The sequence below is a fragment of the Hyla sarda genome, chromosome 4 (assembly GCF_029499605.1).
Source record: "Hyla sarda isolate aHylSar1 chromosome 4, aHylSar1.hap1, whole genome shotgun sequence".
NCBI lineage: Eukaryota > Metazoa > Chordata > Amphibia > Anura > Hylidae > Hyla > Hyla sarda.
Window position 1 is genome coordinate 57,300,249 of NC_079192.1, and position 21,756 is coordinate 57,322,004.

Consider the following 21,756-nt stretch of genomic DNA (forward strand, 5'->3'; position numbering starts at 1 on the left):
CATAAATTATATATAATTATACTTACCTCTCACTTGGTCCCAGTAGCCTCTGGTATCACTGCTCCCAGACTCTACTGCGCTCCACTTCCTGGTGCTGGGAGTCAATACGTCAGAGTGCCGCTCAGGTAATCACTAACTGCAATTGCCTGAGCGGCAGTGTGACTTATTGGGCCCCAGCACCAGGAGGTGAAGTTCACTGGCCGCTACTGTGTCCAGAGTCCTTGGCCGAGCTTCTCTTCTCATGTATTGACCTCTAAAATTAAGAGGTGGACCATGGAAGCAGCGATACCAAAGCTACAGGGGACTTAGGAATAAAGTACAATTAGTTTTTTGTTTAAAGGGGTTATCCACCATAAGGAGATTTTAGTACTTACCTGTCAGACAGTAATGGCCATTCTTAGGAAGGATCCACCCTTGTCTTGTGCTGAATGGCTGTGTTGTGAGATTACCCTAATGCTGAGGCTATCTTTTTGTGAACTGGCTATTTGCTGTTGGATTTCATTCCCTCAAACTACAAATCCCATGATTCCTTGTTTTTAAGTGATCTCTTCAATGCACCAGACCAGTGTTTTCTGACCAGGGTGCCTCCAGCTGCTACATAACTACAATTCTTGCAATTCTCCCCCCCAAGTGGTCACTCAAGCTCAACCCACTGAAGCAAAGAGTCTCCCTCTGAACATCTGACTAGTGATGTAAAATCTTGGGCCGCACTGCAACCTAGGAAAACCTGAGAGGACACTAATTTTGTATGCTGTTAAAAATAAACGTTGGGGCAAAAATCACAGAACTGTGAAACCACCATGAAACACAGGTACATACACTATATTATGAACTACACTAACATTACACCACCTGTAGCATAGTCAAATAAAAAATAAAATCACAGAATATCCATTTAAGCAGGTATATGTCACGATGCCGGCTGGCAGGAGGTGGATCCTCTGTGCCAGAGAGGGATTGGCGTGGACCGTGCTAGTGGACCGGTTCTAAGTCACTACTGGTTTTCACCAGAGCCCGCCGCAAAGCGGAATGGTCTTGCTGCGGCGGTAGTGACCAGGTCGTATCCACTAGCAACGGCTCAACCTCTCTGACTGCTGAAGATAGGCGCGGTACAAGGGAGTAGACAGAAGCAAGGTCGGACGTAGCAGAAGGTCGGGGCAGGCAGCAAGGATCGTAGTCAGGGTCAACGGCAGGAGGTCTGGAACACAGGCTAGGAACACACAAGGAACGCTTTCACTGGCACAATGGCAACAAGATCCGGCGAGGGAGTGCAGGGGAAGTGAGGTATAAATAGGGAGTGCACAGGTGAACACACTAATTAGAACCACTGCGCCAATCAGCGGCGCAGTGGCCCTTTAAATCGCAGAGACCCGGCGCGCGCGCGCCCTAGGGAGCGGGGCCGCGCGCGCCGAGACAGGACCGACGGAGAGCGAGTCAGGTACGGGAGCCGGGGTGAACATCGCGAGCGGGCGCCACCCGCATCGCGAATCGCATCCCGGCTGGAGGCGGTATCGCAGCGCACCGGGTCAGAGGATCTGACCGGAGCGCTGCAGTAGCGAGAGTGTAGCGAGCGCTCCGGGGAGGAGCGGGGACCCGGAGCGCTCGGCGTAACAGTACCTCCCCCCTTGGGTCTCCCCCTCTTCTTAGAGCCTGAGAACCTGAGGAGCAGACTTTTGTCTAGGATATTGTCCTCAGGTTCCCAGGATCTCTCTTCAGGACCACAACCCTCCCAATCAACTAAAAAAAAAGTTTTCCCTCTGACCTTCTTGGAGGCCAGTATCTCCTTTACGGAGAAGATGTCCGAGGAGCCGGAAACAGGAGTGGGAGAAACAAGTTTGGGAGAGAAACGGTTGATGATGAGTGGTTTAAGAAGAGAAACGTGAAAGGCATTAGGAATACGAAGAGAAGGAGGAAGAAGAAGTTTGTAAGAGACAGGATTAATCTGGCACAAAATTTTGAAAGGACCAAGATAGCGTGGTCCCAATTTGTAGCTAGGGACACGGAAGCGGACATATTTGGCGGAGAGCCATACCTTGTCTCCAGGAGAAAAAATGGGGGGAGCTCTTCTTTTTTTATCAGCAAACTTCTTCATGCGTGATGAAGCCTGTAAGAGAGAATTTTGGGTCTCTTTCCATATGGTGGAAAGATCACGAGATATTTCATCCACAGCGGGCAAACCAGAGGGCAAGGGAGTAGGGAGGGGGGGAAGAGGGTGACGGCCGTACACCACGAAAAATGGGGATTTGGAGGAAGATTCAGAGATTCTGAAGTTATACGAGAATTCGGCCCATGGTAGAAGATCTGCCCAGTCATCCTGGCGGGAGGAAACAAAATGCCGTAAATAATCACCCAAGACCTGGTTAATTCTTTCTACTTGCCCATTGGATTGAGGATGATATGCAGAAGAAAAGTTTAATTTAATCTTGAGTTGTTTACAGAGAGCCCTCCAGAATTTTGACACGAATTGGACGCCTCTATCCGAGACGATCTGCGTGGGCAACCCGTGAAGACGAAAAATGTGTACAAAAAATTGTTTTGCCAACTGAGGCGCTGAAGGAAGACCAGGAAGAGGGATGAAATGTGCCATTTTGGAGAATCGATCAACGACCACCCAAACAACAGTGTTGCCACGGGATGGGGGTAAGTCTGTAATAAAGTCCATACCAATCAGAGACCAAGGCTGTTCGGGGACAGGCAGAGGATGAAGAAGACCAGCGGGCTTCTGGCGAGGAGTCTTATCCCGGGCACAGACAGTGCAGGCTCGCACAAAATCCACGACATCCGTCTCCAGAGTCGGCCACCAATAGAAACGAGAGATGAGTTGCACGGATTTCTTGATGCCCGCATGACCTGCGAGATGGGAGGAGTGACCCCATTTGAGGATTCCGAGGCGTTGGCGTGGAGAGACGAAGGTCTTCCCTGGAGGAGTTTGCCTGATGGAGGCTGGAGAAGTGGAGATCAGGCAGTCAGGAGGAATGATGTGTTGCGGAGAGAGCTCTACTTCCGAGGCATCCGAGGAACGAGAGAGAGCATCGGCCCTAATGTTCTTATCGGCAGGCCGAAAGTGAATTTCAAAATTAAATCGGGCAAAGAACAGAGACCACCTGGCCTGGCGAGGATTCAGCCGTTGGGCAGACTGGAGATAGGAGAGGTTCTCGTGATCGGTGTAAATAATAACTGGAAATCTTGATCCCTCCAGCAGATGCCTCCATTCCTCAAGTGCTAATTTAATGGCTAGAAGCTCTCGATCCCCGATGGAGTAGTTCCTCTCTGCCGGAGAGAAGGTCCTAGAAAAAAAACCACAAGTAACAGCATGCCCGGAAGAATTTTTTTGTAGAAGGACCGCTCCAGCTCCTACTGAGGAGGCATCAACCTCCAATAGGAAGGGTTTAGATGGGTCAGGTCTGGAGAGCACGGGAGCCGAAGAAAAGGCAGACTTGAGCTGTTTAAAGGCGTCTTCCGCTTGAGGAGGCCATGACTTAGGATTGGCATTCTTTTTGGTTAAAGCCATGATAGGAGCCACAATGGTAGAAAAATGTGGAATAAATTGTCTGTAATAATTGGCGAACCCCAAAAAACGTTGGATAGCACGGAGTCCGGAGGGGCGTGGCCAATCTAAGACGGCAGAGAGTTTGTCTGGATCCATTCGTAGTCCCTGGCCAGAGACCAAGTATCCTAGGAAAGGAAGAGATTGGCATTCAAACAGACATTTCTCCATCTTGGCATAAAGTTGATTGTCACGAAGTCTCTGAAGAACCATACGGACATGCTGGCGGTGTTCTTCTAGATTGGCAGAAAAAATCAGGATATCGTCCAGATATACAACAACACAGGAGTATAAGAGGTCACGAAAAATTTCATTAACAAAGTCTTGGAAGACGGCAGGGGCGTTGCACAGGCCAAAGGGCATGACCAGATACTCAAAGTGTCCATCTCTAGTGTTAAATGCCGTTTTCCATTCATCCCCCTCTCTGATGCGGATGAGATTATAAGCACCTCTTAAGTCCAGTTTGGTAAAGATGTGGGCATCTTGGAGGCGATCAAAGAGTTCAGAGATGAGAGGTAGGGGGTAGCGGTTCTTTACCGTGATTTTATTAAGACCGCGGTAGTCAATGCAAGGACGTAGGGAGCCATCTTTTTTGGACACAAAGAAAAATCCGGCTCCGGCAGGAGAGGAGGATTTGCGGATAAAGCCCTTTTTTAAATTTTCCTGGATGTACTCAGACATAGCAAGAGTCTCTGGGGCAGAGAGAGGATAAATTCTGCCCCGGGGTGGAGTAGTGCCCGGGAGGAGGTCAATAGGACAGTCATAAGGCCTGTGAGGAGGTAGAGTCTCAGCTTGTTTTTTGCAAAAAACATCCGCAAAGTCCATATAGGCCTTAGGGAGACCGGTTACAGGGGGAACCACAGAGTCACGGCAAGGAGTACTGGGAACCGGTTTAAGGCAGTCCTTGAAACAAGAGGGGCCCCAACTCTTGATCTCTCCAGTGGACCAATCCAGGGTTGGGGAATGGTGTTGAAGCCAGGGTAGTCCAAGGAGAATTTCGGAAGTGCAATTGGGGAGGACCAAAAACTCAATTTTCTCGTGATGAGGTCCGATGCACATTAGGAGGGGCTCCGTGCGGAGACGTATGGTATAGTCCAATCTTTCATTGTTAACACAATTGATGTAGAGGGGTCTGGCGAGACTGGTCACCGGGATGTTGAACCTGTTGAGAGAGGCCAGAATAAAATTTCCTGCAGATCCGGAATCCAAGAAGGCCATAGTAGAGAAGGAGAAGGTAGAGGCAGATATCCGCACAGGCACAGTAAGACGTGGAGAAGCAGAGTTGACATCAAGGACTGTCTCACCTTTGTGCGGAGTCAGCGTACGTCTTTCCAGGCGGGGAGGACGGATAGGACAATCCTTCAGGAAGTGTTCGGTACCGGCACAGTACAGGCAGAGATTCTCCATGCGGCGTCGTGTCCTCTCTTGAGGTGTCAGGCGAGACCGGTCGACCTGCATAGCCTCCACGGCGGGAGGCACAGGAACGGATTGCAGGGGACCAGAGGAGAGAGGAGCCGGGGAGAGAAAACGCCTTGTGCGAACAAAGTCCATATCCTGGCGGAGCTCCTGACGCCTTTCGGAAAAACGCATGTCAATGCGAGTGGCTAGATGAATGAGTTCATGTAGGTTAGCAGGGATTTCTCGTGCGGCCAGAACATCTTTAATGTTGCTGGATAGGCCTTTTTTAAAGGTCGCGCAGAGGGCCTCGTTATTCCAGGATAGTTCTGAAGCAAGAGTACGGAATTGTACGGCGTACTCGCCAACGGAAGAATTACCCTGGACCAGGTTCAACAGGGCAGTCTCAGCAGAAGAGGCTCGGGCAGGTTCCTCAAAGACACTTCGAATTTCTGAGAAGAAGGAGTGTACAGAGGCAGTGACGGGGTCATTGCGGTCCCAGAGCGGTGTGGCCCATGACAGAGCTTTTCCAGACAGAAGGCTGACTACGAAAGCCACCTTAGACCTTTCAGTAGGAAACTGGTCCGACATCATCTCCAAGTGCAGGGAACATTGGGAAAGAAAGCCACGGCAAAATTTAGAGTCCCCATCAAATTTATCCGGCAAGGATAGTCGTAGGCCTGGAGCGGCCACTCGCTGCGGAGGAGGTGCAGGAGCTGGCGGAGGAGATGATTGCTGAAGCTGTGGTAGTAGCTGCTGAAGCATCACGGTCAGTTGAGACAGCTGGTGGCCTTGTTGCGCTATCTGTTGTGACTGCTGGGCGACCACCGTGGTGAGGTCGGCGACAACTGGCAGAGGAACTTCAGCGGGATCCATGGCCGGATCTACTGTCACGATGCCGGCTGGCAGGAGGTGGATCCTCTGTGCCAGAGAGGGATTGGCGTGGACCGTGCTAGTGGACCGGTTCTAAGTCACTACTGGTTTTCACCAGAGCCCGCCGCAAAGCGGGATGGTCTTGCTGCGGCGGTAGTGACCAGGTCGTATCCACTAGCAACGGCTCAACCTCTCTGACTGCTGAAGATAGGCGCGGTACAAGGGAGTAGACAGAAGCAAGTTCGGACGTAGCAGAAGGTCGGGGCAGGCAGCAAGGATCGTAGTCAGGGGCAACGGCAGGAGGTCTGGAACACAGGCTAGGAACACACAAGGAACGCTTTCACTGGCACAATGGCAACAAGATCCGGCGAGGGAGTGCAGGGGAAGTGAGGTATAAATAGGGAGTGCACAGGTGAACACACTAATTAGAACCACTGCGCCAATCAGCGGCGCAGTGGCCCTTTAAATCGCAGAGACCCGGCGCGCGCGCGTCCTAGGGAGCGGGGCCGCGCGCGCCGAGACAGGACCGACGGAGAGCGAGTCAGGTACGGGAGCCGGGGTGCGCATCGCGAGCGGGCGCCACCCGCATCGCGAATCGCATCCCGGCTGGAGGCGGTATCGCAGCGCACCGGGTCAGAGGATCTGACCGGAGCGCTGCAGTAGCGAGAGTGTAGCGAGCGCTCCGGGGAGGAGCGGGGACCCGGAGCGCTCGGCGTAACAGTATATTTGTAGAAAGAACTTTTCGCCCTTTAACCCCTTAAGGACCCAGGGCGTACGCCCTGGGTTTTTGATCGTTTAGGACCCAGGGTGTAATTGTACGCCTGAGGGAATTCCGGTCCCTGCCACACGCAGCAGGCATCCCGTGCAAATGCCCAGGTCAGCAAACCCGTGCAAACCCCCCATGTCAGCGATCACACCGGCGATTTGCGCCGATTCCGGGTCATACGGGTCTATGGTGACCCGGAATATAAGGGGGGTCGCGGTTGTCCAAGAAACCCACGATCCCCCTGAAGGGATAGGAGTGAGGTGGCAGGGGTGCCACCCCTCCTATCCCTGCTCGTCAAGAAGCAACGACCAATAGCAGATCGGGGGCGGGGGGAGGGAGTTAGTGTTCGGTTCCCCTGTTCTGTCCACCCACAATGGTGGGGGCAGAACGGGGGAATTGTCCTGTGATCGGCGGCGGAGGTCACTTACCCATTGGCGGCGGCGGAGGCGACGATCGGCGATGACGTGCGGCTGGCTCCCTGCTGCAGACTACAGAAGCCGGTGAGTTGCCTAGCAACATCTGGAGGGCTACAGTTTGAGACCACTATACAGTGGTCTCTAAACTGTAGCCCTCCAGATGTTGCAAAACTACAACTCCCAGCATGCCCAGACAGCTGTTTGGGCATGCTGGGATTTGTAGTTTTGCAACAGCTGGAGGGCCACAGTTTGGAGATGACTGTGCAGTGATCTCTAAACTGTGGCCCTCTAGATCTTGCAAAACTACAACTCCTAGCATGCCCAAACAGCAGTTTGCTGTCTGGACATGCTGGGATTTGTAGTTTTGCAACATCTGGAGGGCCACAGTTTGGAGATCACTGTGCAGTGGTCTCTAAACTGTAGACCTCCAGATGTTGCAAAACTGCAAATCCCAGCATGCCTAAACAGCAAACAGCTGTCTCGGCATGCTGGGAGTTTTAATTGCGTACCTCCAGCTGTTGCATAACTACATCTTCCAGCATGCCCTTCAGCGATCAGTACATGCTGGTAGTTGTAGTTTTGCAACAGCTGGAGGCACACTGGTTTGAAAATACTGAGTTAGGTAACAGAACCTAACTGAAGGTTTTCCAACCAATGTGCCTCCAGCTGTTGCAAAAGTACAACTACCAGCATGCACAGTCTGTCAGTACATGCTGGGAGTTGGAGTTTTGAAACAGCTGGAGGTTTGCCCCCCCATGTGATGTACAGGGTAAATTCACACTGGCGGGTTTACAGTAAGTCTTCTGCTTCAAAGTTTGAGCTGTGGCAAATTTTTTGCCGCAGCGCAAACTCCTAGCGGGAAACTCACCATAAACGCCCGCCAGTGTGAATGTACCCTAAAAACACTACCACATAATAAAGGGTAAAACACTACACATACACCCACTTACACTGTCCCCCCCCCCAATAAAAATGAAAAACCGTATTGTGCGGCAGTGTTTCCAAAATGGAGCCTCCAGCTGTTGCAAAACAACAACTCCCAGCATTTCTGGACAGCCACTGACTGTCCAGGCATGCTGGGAGTTTAGCAACAGCTGGAGGCACCGTGTTTGGGAATCACTGGCGTAGAATACCTCTATGTCCAACCCTATGCAATCCCTAATTTAGTCCTTAAATGCGCATGGCGCTCTCTCACTTCGGAGCCCTGTCGTATTTGAAGGAAACAGTTTAGGGCCACATATGGGGTATTTCCATCCTCGGGAGAAATTGCACTACAAATTTGTGGGGGCTTTTTCTACTTTTACCCCTTATGAAAAGGAAAAGGTTGGGGGCTACACCAGCCTGTTAGTGTAAAAAAATTGTAAAATTTTTACACTAACATGCTTGTGTTGCCCCATACTTTTTATTTTCACAAGCGGTAAAAGGAAAAAAAAGACCCCCAAAATTTGTAACGCAATTTCTCCTGAGCACGGAAATAACCCATATGTTGGAGTAAAATGCTCTGCGGACACACAACTAGGCTCAGGAGTGAGAGCGCACTATGTACATTTGAGGCCTAAATTGGTGATTTGCACAGGGGTGGCTGATTTTACAACGGTTCTGACCTAAACGCAAAAAATAAATAAATACCCACATGTGACCCATTTTGGAAACGACACCCCTCACGGAACGTAACAAGGGGTATAGTGAGCCTTAACACCCCAGAGGTGTTTGAAGAATTTTCATTAAAGTTGGATGGGAAAATGAAAAATTTTTTAAAATTTTTTTTCACTAAAATGCTGGTGTTAGCCTAAATTTTTCATTTTCACAAGGGAAAATAGGAAAAAGTCCCCCAAAATTTGTAACCCCATTTCTTCTGAGTAAGACCATACCCCATATGTGGATGTAAAGTGCTCTGCTGGTGAACTACAATGCTCAGAAGAGAAGGAGCGCCATTGGGCTTTTGAAGAGAAATTTTGTCCGGAATTGAAGGCCACGTCTGTTTACAAAGCCCTCATAGTGCCAGAACAATGGACCCCCCCCCCCACATGTGACCCCATTTTGGAAACTACACCCCTCACAGAATGTAATAAGAGGTACAGTGAGCATTTCGCCCCACAGGTGTCTAACAGATTTCTGAACAGTGCTCTGTGAAAATGAAAAATGCTATTTTTCATTTGCACAACCCCCTGTTCCAAAGATCTGTCAAACGCCAGTGGGGTGTAAATACACTTTGCACCCCTTATTAAATTCTGTGAGGGGTGTAGTTTCCAAAATGGGGTCACATGTGGGGGGGGGGGTCCACTGTTCTGGCATCACGGGGGGCTTTGTAAACGCACATGGCCCCTGACTTCCACTCCAAACATTCTCTCTCCAAAAGCTCAATGGCGCTACTCTTCTGAGCATTGTAGTGCGCCAGCAGAGCACTTGATGTCCACACATGGGGTATTTCCATACTCAGAAGAAATGGGGTTACAAATTTTGGGAGTCATTTTCTCCTATTACCCCTTGCAAAAATGTAAAATTTGGGGAAAAACCAGCATTTTAGTGAAAAAAAAATTTCTTTATTAATTTACACATCCGACTTTAACAAAGTCGTCAAACACCTGTGAGGTGTTAAGGCTCACTGTACCCACTGATACATTCCTTGAGGGGTGTAGTTTCCAAAATAGTATGCCATGTGTTTTTTTTTTTTGCTGTTCTGGCACCATAGGGGCTTCCTAAATGCGACATGCCCCCCAAAAACCATTTCAGTTAAATTTGCTTTCCAAAAGCCAAATGTGACTCCTCTTCTGAGCATTGTAGTTCGCCCGCAGAGCATTTTACGTCCGAACATGGGGTATTTCCATACTAAGAAGAGATAGGGTTACACATTTTGGGGGGCATTTTCTCCCATTGCCCTTTGTAAAAAATTGTAAATTTGGGAAAAAACTGCACTTTAGTGAAAACATTAGTTTTTTCATTTACACATCCGACTTTGACGAAAAGTCGTCAAACACCTGTGGGGTGTTAAGGCTCACTGGACCCCTTGATAGGTGCCTTGAGGGGTGTAATATCCAAAATGGTATGCCATGTGGGGGTTTTCTACTGTTCTGGCACCATAGGGGCTTCCTAAATGTGACATGCCCCCCAAAAACCATTTCAGGAAAATTCACTCTCCAAAATCCCAATGTTGCTCCTTCTCTTCTGAGCCCTCTACTGCGCATACCGAACACTTGACATACACATATGAGGTATTTCCTTACTCGAGAGAAATTGGGTTAGAAATTTTGGAGGCTTTTTTTCCTATAACCCTTTGTAAAAATTCAAAAACTGGGTCTACAAGAACATGCGAGTGTAAAAAAATGAAGATTTTGAATTTTCTCTTTCACTTTGCTGCTATTCCTGTGAAATACCTAAAGGGTTAACACTCTTACTGAATGTCATTTTGGATACTTTGAGGGGTGCAGTTTTTATAATGGGGTCATTTATGGGGTATTTCTAATATGAAGGCCCTTCAAATGCACTTCAAAACTGAACTGGTCCTTGAAAAATTCAGATTTTGAAATTTTTTGGAAAAATTGGAAAATTGCTGCTGAACTTTGAAGCCCTCTGATGTCTTCCAAAAGTAAAAACTTGTCAACTTTATGATGCAATAAAAAAGTAGACATATTGTATATATGAATCAAGATATAATTTATTTGGAATGTCTGTTTTCCTTACAAGCAGAGAGCTTCAAAGTTAGAAAAATACAAAATTTTCAATTTTTTCATCAAATTTTGGAATTTTTCACCAAGAAATGATGCAAGTATCGACAAAAAAGTAGAATATGAATGAAAAGTAAAAGAATCTCAGAGTTATTAATGCTTAAAGTGACAGTGGTCAGATGTGCAAAAAATGGCCGGGTCCTTGAAGGGGTACTACCGTGCTGACAATTTATCCCCTATCTAAAGGACAGGGGATAAGTTGCCTGATCGTGCGGGGTCCCACCGCTGGGGAACCCCGCGATCTCGCACGCAGCACCCTGCTCTCATCAGGCCCCGGAGCGAACATCGCTCCGGGTCTGATGACTGCCGATCACGGGGCCGGAGTATTGTGACGTCACGGCTCCGCTCCTCAATGTAAGTCTATGGAAGGGGGCGAGACAGCTCGGCCCCCTGCCATAGACTTGCATTGAGGGGCGGGGTGCTGTGTCTGTGCCTGATGAGAGCGGGGTGCTGTGTGCGAGATCGCGGCGGGACCTCGCGCGATAAGGCAACTTATTCCCTATCCTTTTGATAGGGGATAAGTTGTCAGGACGGTAGTACCCCTTTAAGGTGAAAATGGGCTGGATCCTTAAGGGGTTAAAGGGTAAGTCTAAAGTTGTAAGCCTGAGTGATCTTCAGCTCCAGCATGGGAAGATGCAGGGCATGAAGGATGGTCCAGTTGCGGAGGCAGCTATACTACACTTAGTGAAGTTCAGAGCATGAGTCTTGTTCATCAGAAAAGGGAACTATGTGCAGTCACATGGGCTCATCACTTTGGACTTACACTTTAAAAGGTACCTTTCATCAAAAAAACTTTTGATATATTATAGATTAATGTATGCACAATAACTTTCCAATAGCATGTTATTAAAAAATATGCTTCTTTCTATTTAATTTTCCACTTTGAAAAAGTGACCACTAGGGGTCTCCCTACCAGTCCTTTTGTATAGATTTCAGACTCATGCAGGAGTCCTAAATCTCAGACTGTATCCGGAACACAGACAAAACTCACCACTGCTCACTGCCAGGGAGCAATGTTGCGCTTGTCTGTGTCCCGGATGCAGTCTGAGATTTAGGACTCCTGCATGAGTCTGAAATCTATAAAAAAGGACTGGTAGAGAGACCCCCAGTGGTCATTTTTTTCAAAGTGGAAAATTAATTAGAAAGAAGCATATTTTTTAATAACATGCTATTGTAAAGTTATTCTGCACACATTAATCTATAATATATCAAAAGTTTTTTCGATGAATGGTACCCTTTAACTGGCATCTGTCATTGCTATACCATGGAGGTATGCATTGGGGAACCTTAGTCGGACACTGCAGTGTGAATAAGAGCCTCATTGTGCCCTTTCCTACTAGAAACGTCCCACTAGAGCATCATACAGAAGCACATGTAGCATCCAGCCATAGAGTACTTCGTAAATTCTCCTGAAAACAGATGTGCCTGTGCACAATAATGCCTTAGGACAGTGTTCCCTGCAGTTGTTGCCAAACTACAACTCCCAGCATGTCCTAACTGCACGCGGCTGTAAGGGCATGATGGGAATTGTAAGGTTACTATAGCTGGAGAGCCACAAAGCACATATGTTTAGATCAGTAAGCCTAGATCAGGGTGCCTCCAGCTGTTGCAAAACTACAACTCCCAGCATGCCTGGACAGCCTTTGGCTGTCCAGGCTGCTGGGCGTTGTAGTTTTGCAACAGCTGGAATTCCACAGTGTGAGACCACTGCTCCCCAACCAGTGGCCCTTTCAGCCGTTTTGAAACTACAACACCCATCATGCACTGACAGCCCCAAGCCATTACAGAAGTTGTAGTTTTTGAAACGGCTGAAGAGCCACAAGTTGGGAAATACTGGTCTAAGTCATTGTCCCTAGCCTGTGGTTCTCCAGCTACTCACATCATGCTCTGACTTCCTTTTCAGCTGTCATTGCATGATAGGAGTTGTAGTTTTACAACAGTTGGAGAGGGACATGTTGGGAAACAGTGGGTTAAACTATGGTTCTAAAACATGGGCTCCAACACAAGATGGGAAGGAACAGAGAAAGCAGTGCCGGCCTGAAAGTGCCCCCCTAAGTCCCCATTCAGCGGCCCGCTGCCTTCCCCCTCCTGCCGACCCCAGATCACAGAGTCAGGAAGCGCTGAACGCGCCGTGAACAGCGTCGTCATGGTGACGGCCCTAATCAGCGTGCGTGTATGGACGCTGCGGCGCTCCGTAGAATGGGGGGCGGTACTATGCGTGTCACGTGGGATGGGACTATTCCAGCAGTTCAGTGCGGCTTGGACCGCGTTGTGTGCAGACGTGTGTAGTGTGAGCGCCGCAGCTCTGATAGGCCTCATGTGGGACCGCCGGGTATAGGGGACAATAGGGAAGAATTATGAGAGAAACGTCCATGGCCATTCTAGTTAGTAATGAGAGGGCTCCAGGCCTGGGGAAAGGTGGCAGTGCTCACGGTGGTGCCCTCTGTATGTGAACAAGACTAAGGAAAAACGCATTATGGGCAAATAACTGTGAAACATACTTGTTATCCATAAAAAAATATGTTTTGAAACGTAATATGAAAATATAGTAACCAATAATATAGCAGCAAAAAATAATATCGTGGGAGTCCTACCAAAAAGCCAAAACTTTATACAGAAGTGTATGAGATACCCTCTGACCTCAGTAGAGAGCAATGAGTTGTATCAAACAAGAAGATTTCATTGAACTTCGCTTTGGAACCTTCCGGGACAAATGTTAGACAAAAAATGAATGCCTGTAACTGAAGTACAAGGAATCGCCTCATAGCTCGTCAATTTACTTTTCCGACCACCTCTGGTATGTCTACGACCGCAGGAAGGGGTCTAGAGATCCGAAACAAGCCAAAGAGGGAACGTTAAGCATTTTGTGTAACGCCCACTGACTGTAATGATAGTTGCACAAATGGTGAAGCCCCTCAAGGTATACACTGTTTTCGTAACGTTACAAAATGTTGAAAAACCACTTGGACGAGGCGACATCCCCGATAATGATGTACTGAAAATCGAAATAAAAAATTATAACCAGGAAATCAAAATAGAATTAACCCCTTAAGAACCACAGGTTTTTTGCATTTTTGCACTTTCCTTTTTTCCTCGTCACCTTCTAAAAATCACAACACTTTCAACTTTACACCTACAGACTTATATGAGGGCTTTTTTTTTGCGCCACCAATTGTGCTTTTTAATGACATCAATCATTTCACCACCAAATTTACGGTGAACCCAAACCCCATATTTGTGAAACAAAATTGGAAAAAAACGCCATTTTGTAAATTTTGGGGGCTTCCGATTCTATGCAGTGCACTTTTCGGTAAAAATTACACCATATATTTCTTCTGTAGATCCATACGGTTACAAGGATACCCAATTTATAAAGGTTTTTCTTTATTTTACTATTTTGAAAAAAATTATAACTACATGCACCAAAATTAGTATGTTTAAAATCGTCCTGTTCTGACTCCTATAACTTGAATTTTTCCGTATATGGGGCGGTATGAGGGCTAATTTTTTGCATCGTGATCTGAAGTTTTCATCGGTACCATTTTTGTTTTAATGGGACTTTTTGATACATTTTTTTAGAGTATACAAAGTGACCAAAAATACGCAATTGTGGAAATTGGTATTTTTTTTTTTTACATATATGCCATTCACCGTGCGGTTTAATTAACGTTATATTTTTATAGTTCTGACATTCACGCACGTGGCGATATATATTTTTTATATGGAATTTGGGAAAAAGGGGGGTGTTTTAAACTTTTAATAAGGAAGGGGTTAATGTGTTTTTTTTTTTTTACTTTTAGTAAACTTTTTTTTTTACACTTTATTAGACCCCTTAGGGGACTTTTAGGAGGAATCATTAGATTCATCATACAGATCAATGGGGTTCATAGAACCCCATTGATCTATGTGATATGCGCTCCATTGATAAAGCCTGGTCCTGCCAGGCTTTATCAATGCAAGAGCCGGGACCACCAAGGAAGCAGATGTAAGCCCTCTGGCTACCTCCACAGTGGATCACCTCCCCCCCAGTGGATCCAGAGGAAGGAAAAAAATGTGGTCAGTCTATTACATTTCTTTATTTCCTTTACTCACGAGGATGAATGCCATCTGGACCTGGTGATTTGTCTATTTTGAGGCAGCACTGCTCTTTCTTGGTTAAACTGGTGCCACGTTTTGGGGAGTTTACCTTTCCCTGCTGTATTTTACCTGACATTCCACTGTGAATACAGTGGAAAAGAATGAGTTTAACCCCTTAAGGACTCAGGACGGTTGAGTACGTCCTGTCAAATCCTGGCCCCCCGCCGCTAGCTGGAGGGGAGCCGGTGCCCGATGCCTGCTGAAATCGTTCAGCAGGCATCGGGGCATATCGCCCAGGGGGGTCATGATGACCACCCATGTCAGCGATGGCTGCAGATCGCTGGACAATTCAGTCCAGCGATCTGCGGCAGATTCCGGGTCAATCGGGTCTCCAGTGACCCGATGACCTGGAATTACAGGCTGTTCGGGGACGTCTCTGATGGTACAGCCTCCTGCAGTTGTTTAGCAACAGCTCCCAGCATACAAAAAGGGCATGCTGGGAGCTGTAGTTATGCAACAGCAGGAGGTAGACCACCACAACTCCTAGCATGCCCTTATGGGCATGCTGGGACTTATAGTTTTGCAACAGCTGGAGGCACATTTTTTCTATGGAAAAGTGTACCTTTAGCTGTTGTGTAACTACAACTCCCAGCTTGCACAAACAGCTAAAGTGCATGCTGGGAGTTGTAGTGGTGCATCTGCTGGTTGCATAACTACAACTCCCAGCATGCCCTTTGGCTGTCGGTGACTGCTGAGAGTTGTAGTTTTGCAACAGCTGAAGGCACACTGAGTTAAGTAGCAAACCAGTGTGTCTCCAGCTGTTGCATAACTACAACCCCCAGCATCCCCAGCCAAAGTAGTATGCCTCCAGCTGTTGCATAACTACAAGACCCAGCATGCCCTTCCGCTGTCCGTACATGCTGGGGGTTGTAGCTTTTGCAACAGCTGAAGGCACACTGGTTGCAAAACACTGAGTTTGTTACCAAACTCGGTGTTTCACAACTAGTGTGCCTTCAGCTGTTGCAAAACTACAACTCCCAGCATGCACTGATAGACCGTACATGCTGGGAGTTGTAGTTTTGCAACAGCTGGATGTTCCCCCCCCCCCCCAATGTGAATGTACAGGGTACACTCACATGGGCGGAGGTTTACAGTAAGTATCCGGCTGCAAGTTTGAGCTTCGGCAAATTTTCTGCCGCAGCTCAAACTGCCAGCGAGAAACTACTGTGAACCCCCGCCCATGTGACTGTACCCTAAAAACACTACACTACACTAACAATAAAATAAAAAGTAAAAAACACTACATATACACATACCCCTACACAGCCCCCCTCCCCTCCCCAAGAAAAATGAAAAACGTCTGGTACGCCACGGTTTCCAAAACGAAGCCTCCAGCTGTTGCAAAACAACTACTCCCAGTATTACCAGACAGCCACTGACTGTCCAGGCATGCTGGGAGTTTTACAACAGCTGGAGGCCCCCTGTTTGGGAATCACTGGCGTAGAATACCCCCATGTCCACCCCTATGCAAGTCCCTAATTTAGGCCTCAAATGCGCATGGCGCTCTCACTTTGGAGCCCTGTCGTATTTCAAGGCAACAGTTTAGGGTCACATATGGGGTATCGCCGTACTCGGGAGAAATTGTTACAAATTTTGGGAGGTATTTTCTGCTTTTACCCTTTTTAAAAATGTAAAATTTTTGGGAAAAGAAGCATTTTAGGTAAAAAATTTTTTTTTTTTTTACATATGCAAAAGTCGTGAAACACCTGTGGGGTATTAAGGTTCACTTAACCCCTTGTTACGTTCCCCGAGGGGTCTAGTTTCCAAAATAGTATGCCATGTGTTTTTTTTTGCTGTTCTGGCACCATAGGGGCTTCCTAAATGCGGCATGCCCCCAGAGCAAAATTTGCTTTCAAAAAGCCAAATGTGACTCCTTCTCTTCTGAGACCTGTAGTGCACCAGCAGAGCACTTTTCACCCCCATATCGGGTGTTTTCTGAATCGGGAGAAATTGGGCTTCAAATTTTGGTGGGTATTTTCTGCTTTAACCCTTTGTAAAAATGTAAATTTTTTGGGAAACCAAGCATTTTAGGTAAAATTATTTTTTTTTTTACATATGCAAAAGTTGTGAAACCCCTGTGGGGTATTAAGGTTCACTTTACCCCTTGTTATGTTCCCCAAGGGGTCTAGTTTCCAAAATGGTATGCCATGTGTTTTTTTTTTTGCTGTTCTGGCACCATAGGGGCTTCCTAAAGGTAACATGCCCCCCAAAAACCATTTGTCGCTCCTTCCCTTCTGAGCCCTCTACTTCGCCCGCTGAACAATTAACATAGACATATGAGGTATGTCCTTACTCGAGAGAAATTGGGTTTCAAATACAAGTAAAAATTTTCTCCTTTTTACCCCTTGCAAAAATTAAAAAATTGGGTCTACAAAAACATGCGAGTGTAAAAAATGAAGATTGTGAATTTTCTCCTTCACTTTGCTGCTATTCCTGTGAAACACCTAAAGGGTTAAAACGCTGACTGTCATTTTGAATACTTTTGGGGGTGCAGTTTTTATAATGGGGTAATTTATGGGGTATTTCTAATATGAAGACCCTTCAAATCCACTTCAAACCTGAACTGGTCCCTGAAGAAAAGTGAGTTTCAAAATTTTGTGAAAAAGTTGAAAATTGCTGCTGAACTTTGAAGCCCTCTGGTGTCTTCCAAAAGTAAAAACACGTCAATTTTATGATGCAAACATAAAGTGGACATATTGTATATGTGAATAAAAAAAAAAAATATTTGGAATATCCAATTTCCTTACAAGCATAAAGCTTCAAAGTTAGAAAAATGCTAAATTTTCAAATTTTTCATAAAATTTTGGGATTTTTCACCAAGAAAGGAAGCAAGTTACCAAAAATTTTTACCACTATGTTAAAGTAGAATATGTCATGAAAAAACAATCTCGGAATCAGAATGATAACTAAAAGCATTCCAGAGTTATTAATGTTTAAAGTGACAGTGGTCAGAATTGCAAAAAATGGCCGAGTCCTTAAGGTGAAAAAGGGCTCAGTCCTTAAGGGGTTAAAGCAAATCTGCAGTATACAAAAATAGCTGAATGTCCATAACTTATAATTAAAATATGCTAAACTCCTTAAAGATTTAAAAGATTTATTATAGTAAATGTAAAAATAAAAAAAATATGAGTGAATGAATACAAGACAATCAGTGGGAGTCCTGGAAAGCCTCAATGCATGAAAAAAAAATGGTTGGGCATAAATTACACAAGTATATGTATTTAAAGGTCCAGAACCAATGTCATAATGACATTGTCATAAGTCAAATTTGCACAGAGCATTCATATAAACAACATTCCAGAGAAGAGTATTGTCACGATGCCGGCTGGCAGGAGGTGGATCCTCTGTGCCAGAGAGGGATTGGCGTGGACCGTGCTAGTGGACCGGTTCTAAGTTACTACTGGTGTTCACCAGAGCCCGCCGCAAAGCGGGATGGTCTTGCTGCGGCGGTAGTAACCAGGTCGTATCCACTAGCAACGGCTCAACCTCTCTGACTGCTGAAGATAGGCGCGGTACAAGGGAGTAGACAAAAGCAAGGTCGGACGTAGCAGAAGGTCGGGGCAGGCAGCAAGGATCGTAGTCAGGGGCAACGGCAGGAGGTCTGGAACACAGGCTAGGAACACACAAGGGAACGCTTTCACTAGGCACAAGGGCAACAAGATCCGGCGAGGGAGTGCAGGGGAAGTGAGGTATACATAGGGAGTGCACAGGTGAAGACACTAATTGGAACCACTGCGCCAATCAGTGGCGCAGTGGCCCTTTAAATCGCAGAGACCCGGCGCGCGCGCCGGGACAGGACCGAGGGAGAGCGAGTCAGGTACGGAAGCCGGGGTGCGCATCGCGAGCGGGCGCCACCCGCATCGCGAATCGCATCCCGGCTGGAGGCGGTATCGCAGCGCACCCGGTCAGTGGATCTGACCGGGGCGCTGCCGTAGCGAGGATGTTGCGAGCGCTCCGGGGAGGAGCGGGGACCCGGAGCGCTCGGCGTAACAGTACCCCCCCCTTGGGTCTCCCCCTCTTCTTAGAGCCTGAGAACCTGAGGACCAGACTTTTATCTAGGATATTGTCCTCAGGTTCCCAGGATCTCTCTTCAGGACCACAGCCCTCCCAGTCCACTAAAAAAAATTTTTTTCCTCTGACCTTTTTGGTCAGAAGAACCGGAGACAGGAGTAGGAGAAATAAGTTTGGGAGAGAAACGGTTGATGATGAGTGGTTTAAGAAGAGAGACATGAAAGGCATTAGGAATACGAAGAGAAGGAGGAAGAAGAAGTTTGTAAGAGACATGATTAATTTGGCGCAAGATTTTGAAAGGACCAAGATAGCGTGGTCCCAATTTGTAGCTGGGAACACGGAAGCGGACATATTTAGCGGAGAGCCATACCTTGTCTCCGGGAGAAAAAATGGGGGGAGCTCTTCTTTTCTTATCAGCAAACTTCTTCATGCGTGATGAAGCCTGTAAGAGAGAATTTTGGGTCTCTTTCCATATGGTGGAAAGATCACGAGTTATTTCATCCACAGCGGGCAAACCAGAGGGCAAGGGAGTAGGGAGGGGGGGAAGAGGGTGACGGCCGTACACCACGAAAAATGGGGATTTGGAAGAAGATTCAGAGACTCTGAAGTTGTACGAGAATTCGGCCCATGGAAGAAGATCTGCCCAGTCATCCTGGCGGGAGGAAACAAAATGCCGTAAATAATCACCCAGGACCTGGTTAATTCTTTCTACTTGCCCATTGGATTGAGGATGATAAGCAGAAGAAAAGTTTAATTTAATCTTGAGTTGTTTACAGAGAGCCCTCCAGAATTTTGACACGAATTGGACGCCTCTATCCGAGACGATCTGCGTGGGCAACCCGTGAAGACGAAAAATGTGTACAAAAAATTGTTTTGCCAACTGAGGCGCTGAACTAAGACCAGGAAGAGGAATAAAATGTGCCATCTTGGAAAATCGATCAACGACCACCCAAACAACAGTGTTGCCACGGGATGGGGGTAAGTCTGTAATAAAGTCCATACCAATCAGAGACCAAGGCTGTTCGGGGACAGGCAGAGGATGAAGAAGACCAGCAGGCTTCTGGCGAGGAGTCTTATCCCGGGCACTGACAGTGCAGGCCCGCACAAAATCAACAACATCCGTTTCCAGAGTCGGCCACCAATAGAAACGAGAGATGAGTTGCAAGGATTTCTTGATGCCCGCATGGCCTGCGAGATGGGAGGAGTGACCCCATTTGAGGATTCCGAGGCGTTGGCGTGGAGAAACGAAGGTCTTCCCTGGAGGAGTTTGCCTGATGGAGGCTGGAGAAGTGGAGATCAGGCAGTCAGGAGGAATGATGTGTTGCGGAGAAAGCTCTACTTCCGAGGCATCCGAGGAACGAGAGAGAGCATCGGCCCTAATGTTCTTATCGGCAGGGCGAAAGTGAATTTCAAAATTAAACCGGGCAAAGAACAGAGACCACCTGGCCTGGCGAGGGTTCAGCCGTTGGGCAGACTGGAGATAGGAGAGATTCTTGTGATCGGTGTAAATAATAACTGGAAATTTTGATCCCTCCAGCAGATGCCTCCATTCCTCAAGTGCTAATTTAATGGCCAGTAGCTCTCGATCCCCGATGGAGTAGTTCCTCTCCGCCGGAGAGAAGGTCCTAGAAAAAAAACCACAAGTAACAGCATGCCCAGAAGAATTTTTTTGTAGAAGAACCGCTCCAGCTCCTACTGAGGAGGCATCAACCTCCAATAGGAAGGGTTTAGATGGGTCAGGTCTGGAGAGCACGGGAGCAGAAGAAAAGGCAGACTTGAGCCGTTTAAAGGCGTCTTCCGCTTGAGGAGGCCATGATTTAGGATTGGCATTCTTCTTGGTTAAAGCCACGATAGGAGCCACAATGGTGGAAAAATGTGGAATAAATTGTCTGTAATAATTGGCGAACCCCAAAAAACGTTGGATAGCACGGAGTCCGGAGGGGCGTGGCCAATCTAAGACGGCAGAGAGTTTGTCTGGGTCCATTTGTAGTCCCTGGCCAGAGACCAAGTATCCTAGGAAAGGAAGAGATTGACATTCAAACAGACATTTCTCCATTTTGGCATAAAGTTGATTGTCTCGAAGTCTCTGAAGAACCATGCGGACATGCTGGCGGTGTTCTTCTAGGTTGGCAGAAAAAATCAGAATATCGTCCAGATACACAACACAGGAATATAAGAGATCACGAAAAATTTCATTAACAAAGTCTTGGAAGACGGCAGGGGCGTTGCACAGGCCAAAGGGCATGACCAGATACTCAAAGTGTCCATCTCTAGTGTTAAATGCCGTTTTCCATTCGTCCCCCTCCCTGATGCGGATGAGATTATAAGCACCTCTTAAGTCCAGTTTGGTAAAGATGTGGGCACCTTGGAGGCGATCAAAGAGTTCAGAGATAAGAGGTAGAGGGTAGCGGTTCTTTACCGTGATTTTATTAAGTCCGCGGTAGTCAATGCAAGGACGTAGGGAGCCATCTTTTTTGGACACAAAGAAAAATCCAGCTCCGGCAGGAGAGGAGGATTTGCGGATAAACCCCTTTTTTAAATTTTCCTGGATGTACTCAGACATAGCAAGAGTCTCTGGGGCGGACAGAGGATAAATTCTGCCCCGGGGTGGAGTAGTGCCCGGGAGGAGGTCAATAGGACAGTCATAAGGCCTGTGAGGAGATAGAGTCTCAGCTTGTTTCTTGCAAAATACGTCAGCATAGTCCATATAGGCCTTAGGGAGACCGGTTACAGGGGGAACCACAGGGTCACGGCAGGGAGTACTGGGAACCGGTTTAAGGCAGTCCTTGAAACAAGAGGTACCCCAACTCTTGATCTCCCCTGTGGACCAATCCAGGGTTGGGGAATGGCGTTGAAGCCACGGTAGTCCAAGGAGAATTTCGGAAG

The 21,756-nt window shown here is 47.3% G+C and overlaps 1 protein-coding gene across 4 annotated transcripts in view; it reads left to right on the top strand.

The window, feature by feature from the left end:
* LOC130367983 (uncharacterized) overlaps positions 1-21,756 on the top strand; it is a 78,843-nt gene that overhangs the window by 41,052 nt on the left and 16,035 nt on the right. Inside the window, exon 1 of one of the 4 annotated variants that reach the window (XM_056571109.1) lies at positions 12,944-13,642. The exons of 2 other annotated variants lie outside the window; for them this stretch is intronic. The gene's annotated coding sequence lies outside the window, so the exon portion shown is untranslated. Of the gene's footprint in view, positions 1-12,943; positions 13,643-21,756 lie in introns of those variants that run through there. One more of the 4 variants, XM_056571110.1, reaches the window with a different exon arrangement.